Source organism: Phodopus roborovskii, unplaced genomic scaffold (assembly GCF_943737965.1).
Source record: "Phodopus roborovskii unplaced genomic scaffold, PHOROB, whole genome shotgun sequence".
Lineage (NCBI taxonomy): Eukaryota > Metazoa > Chordata > Mammalia > Rodentia > Cricetidae > Phodopus > Phodopus roborovskii.
The window spans coordinates 11094461-11100405 of NW_026126546.1; positions in this window are offsets into that span (position 1 = coordinate 11094461).

A 5945-nucleotide genomic window follows, 5' to 3' on the forward strand; every position below is an offset into this window, starting at 1 on the left:
GCAGTAGTATCACACACCTTTAATCCCAGCTTGGGAGGCAGAGGCAGGCAGATCTTTGTGAGTTCCAGGCCAGCCTGGTCTACAGAGTGAGTTCCAGGACTAGCCCATAGCTACTGAGAAACTCTGTCTCAAAAAAAAGTTATTGTTTATTTTGGAGTTTTATATTTAATAGTACTGAACTGGAGTTAGCTGTGGTGTGTGTGTATGTGTGTGTGTGTGTGTGTGTGTGTGTGTGTGTGTGTGTGTGTGTGTGCTTTCTCAATTTACATCATAGCCTCAGTAATTCCATGGGTTGAGAGTATGGGATCAATGACATAAGATAGAGAATAAGGAACTCTATTCCTTGCCTCAAACTGTACACAAATGATGTTTTCAGGTATAATTTACCTACATTCAAAAGTTTTAAAGCTTCTAAACAAACAGGTAGGGATCATAGGAAAACATTTTCACAATACAGACTAAGGTAGGTAAGGATTTTAAAGTCATAACACAAAATGTACTAAACTGAAAACTAGACATTGACAAATGATGCCTAATGAAAATTAAGAATATCCAAGCCAGTGAAATGGCTAGTTAGAACTCACCATGCAAGAAGAACACAAACTCTCAATAGTTGTCCTCTGACCTACATATACATACACCATGGCATGAACATGCCCACCCATGCACCACACCACACACACACACACACACACACACACACACACACACACACACACACACACACACACAGAGTAAACAAAATTAATAATAGCTGACTATCAAAACATAACTTTTTTTTTCTTTGAGACAGGGTTTCTCTGTGACTTTGGAGCCTGTCCTGGAACTCACTCTGCAGACCATGCTGGTTTTGAACTCACAGAGATCCACCTGTCCCTGCCTCCCAAGTACTGGGATTAAAGGCATGTGCCACCCTACCCGGCTCAAAACATAGCATTTTTAAATGTGTGTTTATTTTCTGTGTGTGCGTGCTATGTGTACACAGTCTGGATGGAGTCTGGAAGGAAGTGACAGATGACAGATGCCCCGGAACTGGAGTTGCAGGTGGTTGTTTACCGTCTGATGTGTGTGCTGGGAGTTGAACTCAGGTCCTCTAGAAGAACAGCAAATGCTCTTAACTGAGGATCCAACTCTCTAATCCCTCAAAGATACTATTTTTAAAAGTTATGTATAGGGTTAGAGAGATGACTCAGCAGTCAAGAGTTCTTACTGCCCCTGCAGAGGACCCGGGTTTGGTTCCCAGCTCTCACATGGAGACTCGCAGCTCTCTGTAACTTCAGTTCTAGGGGATTTAACACCCTCTCTGGGCTCTGCAGCCTCCTGCACCCATGTGGTACACATAAAGTCACACAGGTCCACAGACATGCACTTAAATAAAAAGAAAATTAAAGAGAAAGGAAGCCGAGCCAGGCATAATGACATACATCTTTAATTCTGCCACTTAGAGGTGGAGGCAGGGGGGATCTCTGAGTTGCAGGTCAACCATAGGCTACATTGTGAGATCTTGTCTCAAAGAAAGAAAAGAAAAGGAGACCAGCTATGGATTGTTAAAGAATATATATACATACATATACATATATATGTATGTATATATATGTATATATATATTCATTCTTCAAATCAGTAAGTAAAATTTAATGTATTACCCACCAAGAGACTCCTACAAAAATGTTCATGGCAGCTCTATAATTGACTAAAATTGACCAAATCCAAATATGCATCGGGAGGAAAATAAACCAATTTGTGATGTGGCCATATAATGTGATGTGATTAGTGTAATAAAAGAAATGAACTACTAGTATACAGAGCACAGATGAATCTCAGAAACATTCTGGGAGAAGAACCAGCTACAGGGCTGCTCCTAGCTCGCTGGCAGAGCACATCCTTCCTTAACATGCCCTACTCTTGGAGTCAGTCCCTACCCAAATCCCCAAATAAGAACAACACAAAAGAATATAAACACTGGGTGCACTGGCACCACTTGCAGCTCCACCAGTGCAGGAGGTTGGGTCTGGAGAATCACAAGTTCAAGGCCAGCCTAGGACACTTAGCAAAACCCTGTCTCAAAAGTGGATGAGGGTTTGGCTGGAAGCCCTGAAATGTATACTATACAGTTTCATCCATAAGCCACTAAAAACTAAGCCAAATTAATATGCAGGGACACATACCAGACTGGTCACCTCTGGTAGCCTGGGCATTGACCCAGTGAGACACGGGCACCCTTCCAAGATGGCAGCAACCATCTGCTCCTTGAGCCCAGGTTATACCATATGTATATATATTAAAAATAAGGTGTGTGTTTAATAGTTGTGTACTTTACTATATATAAACTGTGTTTAAGCCAAGCTGTCCTTGAACTCATAGAGATCCACCTGCCTGTGGCTTCCCAAGCACTGAGACTAGAGGCATGTGCCACCATACCCAGCCTCGATTTTTAAAACTTTAAGTAAAACAAATCTCTAAGGATCCCCCAAAAGCTTATGTTTTTTATTTCTTTTTATTTTCATTTCTTTTTTATTATTTATTTTTCTTATTTTACATATTGATCCCAGTTCCCTCTCCCTCCCTCTCTCCCTCCCTCCTTCCCTCCCATGCCCCCGACCCCCTCCCATCCCATTCCCTCCCCCCACTCCTCAGGGAGGGTGATGCCTTCCAGGAGGGATTAACAAAACCTGTCAAGTCATCTGGAGTAGGGACTAGGCCCTCCCTCCTAGTCTCTAGGCTAAGGGATTATCCCTCCATGGGGAATGTGCTCCCAAAGTCCTTTCCTGCACCATGGATACATCCTGGTTCCACTGTGAGAGGTCCCTTAGACTGCCTGCCCAGGCCTTCTAACTGAGGCCCATGTTCAGGGGGTCTGGGTCGGTCCCATGCTGGATTCCCAGCTATCAGTCTGGGGGCCCGTTAGCTCCTCCTTGTTCAGGTCAGCTGTCCCTGTGGGTTTCTGCAGCCTGGCCTTGTCCCCATTTTCTTATCACTCCTCCCTCTCTGCCCCTTCTCTTTCTCCTAGCTCCGTCCTCTTGCCTGTGAATTTCAGGATTCCATTGGTTTTTTTCCGCTGAGTAGTACTCCCTTGTGTAAATGTGCCACATCTTCTTCATCCATTCTTCAGTCGAGGGGTATTTCTGTCTATCAAATTTTAACACTTTAGAAATTGAAAGAGAAGCCGGATGATGGCGGCACACACCTTTAATCCCAGCACTCAGGAGGCAGAGGCAGAGGCAGGCAAATCTTTGTGAGTCCGAGGGCAGCCTGGTCTACAAGATCTAGATCCAGGACAGCCTCCAAAGCCACAGAGAAACCCTGTCTCGAAAAACCAAAAAAAAAGGAAATTGAAAGAGAAGCCGGATGGTGGTGGCACACACCTTTAATCCCAGCACTCAGGAGGCAGAGGCAGGCGGATCTCTTGAGTTTGAGGCCAGCCTGGTCTACAGAATGAGTTCCAGGACAGGCCCCAAAGCTACAAAGAAACCCTGTCTTGAAAAGAAAGAAAGAAAGAAAGAAATTGAAAGAGAAATTTTACAATAATAGCTCATTAAAATACCATTAAAATCATTATATATTGTGTAAATAATGTCTTTATGAAAAATAACTATTTTCTTAATAATGATAATAAAGCACATCAAGCCTCAGTAGGCATGCCTATAATTCCAGCATTTGAGAAGCAGGTTTGTATTCTAAGGCAGTCGCAGAGGAAGAAGGTTTGTATTCTAAGGCAGTCGCAGAGGAAGAAGGTTTGTATTCTAAGGCAGTCGCAGAGGAAGAAGGTTTGTATTCTAAGGCAGTCGCAAAACAGTTTCTAAAATCAAAACCAAAAATATTTATGAGAAGACCGATATTCAGGCTTTCCTTGGTGAGAAGGGTGACACTATTGTACTTGTTTAAAATGTCTTTAATGTCAGGCTTGAAAGAAGGCAGCTGAGTTCAAAACCCTGCGTCTGCATTTAATTTGTTAAAACCTCAGCCTTTGGAAACTCCAGTGTATACCTAGGGAGAAAGTGAATGAAAAGGCAAATAGCAGGCTGGAGTCATTAGGAAAACAGCTTGGCCCTCGCGACCTTCCCGAGTCTCAGGGAAGCTCCGATGCCCCCTCCTTGTTGACCCCTGGCTCTGACTCTCTCCCCTTGGCTGCTGCTTTAGTGCATGGCTAGAAAAGAAATCAGATGCCTTTTCAGAGTGGTGTTTGCATTCCTAGTGCCCAGATTTTCTTCTGTTCCACTCCAGGCTCAGTGACTTAGGTGCACAGGACATCTTTTCTTCAGTTGGAGACCATTTTCTAACCAGCATGGCAGAGTCAGTCTCTAGGTGACCTTTGTCTGACGGCACAGCTAGAATTAGAGTATTCCTATATGTGCTCAGGATCCAACTATAAAACCCAAGTGTAGGAAGGTCGCTTGTGCCCTGACACATTCCCACAGATACTCAGGACATCTCATGTGTTTTTGTTTGTTTGTTTTTTCTTTACCCTAAAGCCCTGTGAACTATGTTTGAAGATTTTAATTATTTTTATTTGTGTATCTGAGTGTTTATGTCACACATGTGCCATCAATTCCTGGGAGCTGGGGTCACAGAATGTCCTAAGCTACCCACTGTAGAATTGGGAGCTAGACTGCTGCAGGGACAGCAAGTCTTTGACATCTCTCTAGCCAGCCGCTGAAACTTGTCTTTAAATGATTTGGGGAATCTCTGTACTGCTTACATGCACTGGTTTGATTCTATCAAAGTCAGGGGCACTCTCCAATTTCTCCCTAAATGGTAATAGATAAAGTATGGTTTTTTTCCTCATAAATTATTTTAAACTATGAAGCAGGAACAGATCTTCAACCCATGAAATATAATGAAACCCTTTTATTTCCATAACGCTTAATTGCATCTTCCTAAGGAAGAATATATTTAATGGCAAAACTTGGAGGAGAGAAGGGAAAGCAGGCTGCCGTTTCTCATTTCCACAGCAGTTCAGCAAGTGCCGGTGTTCGGGGCATTGTATACAGTCAGAAGGGAGCTGGGGGCTTCCAAGTTGCAGGCCCAAGACAAGGCCTGTTTCTCAGGCAGCTCCATCCAACATCTGTACTTCAAAGCTCAGAGCCTTTCAGAGCCAAGGAAAATACAGCCCATGATGCTTAATCATATGCATCTCCAGGCTGGTGGATAAACTCCATTATCAAGAGAAGGTTCAAGCATCAGATGACTATCGAGTGGCCCACTTACTGTATCACCAAAGTGGCTTTTTAGTGCTGAGAGTCATTCTGGGCACGCCTGTGACGTCCTTGTGTAGACTTCTCCCTGAGGAGCATGTGGGTGAGACACGTGCCTCCCAATTCCAAAGAGTTTGCAGCATCTCTAGCTGCAAACTCTGGATTCAGACTAAGAGATGAGCAGGGTGGGGAGAGCACTTGTGGAAAGGGAGAATGGGACCTCGGCCTTAAAATGCCAGCTACCTTTTGGAGAGACGCAGATAAGAAGCAAAAGTCCGCCCTGTTCTACACAGCAGCCCAGGTGATTCCATTGTCCTGTGTAAACCCTAAGGGGTTGGGCGTCTTACGCCCACTTTGAGATAATGATGCCCACACAGCGAGTGAGGAATTAAAGCCCAGAACAGGGTTATAGTCTCCTAAGCCAACGAGTTAATGGCAGCGTCTAACTAAAACTCAGTACAGGGTTCTTAACACTGCTCCCTAATATCCCAGCATCCATTGCCAGTTTAACTCACTAAGCTAAATCCCAGATGTCTGGCCAGGCGGTGTTCTTTTGCAGAAGCTCCTGGAGGACCATCCCTGTCTCCAAAGCTGCCATCTCCTGGCTTGCTCTCCTCCCCATCTCCAAAGATGGCCCACAGAGTTCTTGCATGGCGCACCTCTCTGAGCCTGTTAGCTATGTTAAGGATGCAGTGAGATTTGCCAGATAGTTCCCTATCTCCAGCTCTTTGCCTTAATCATCTCTACAGT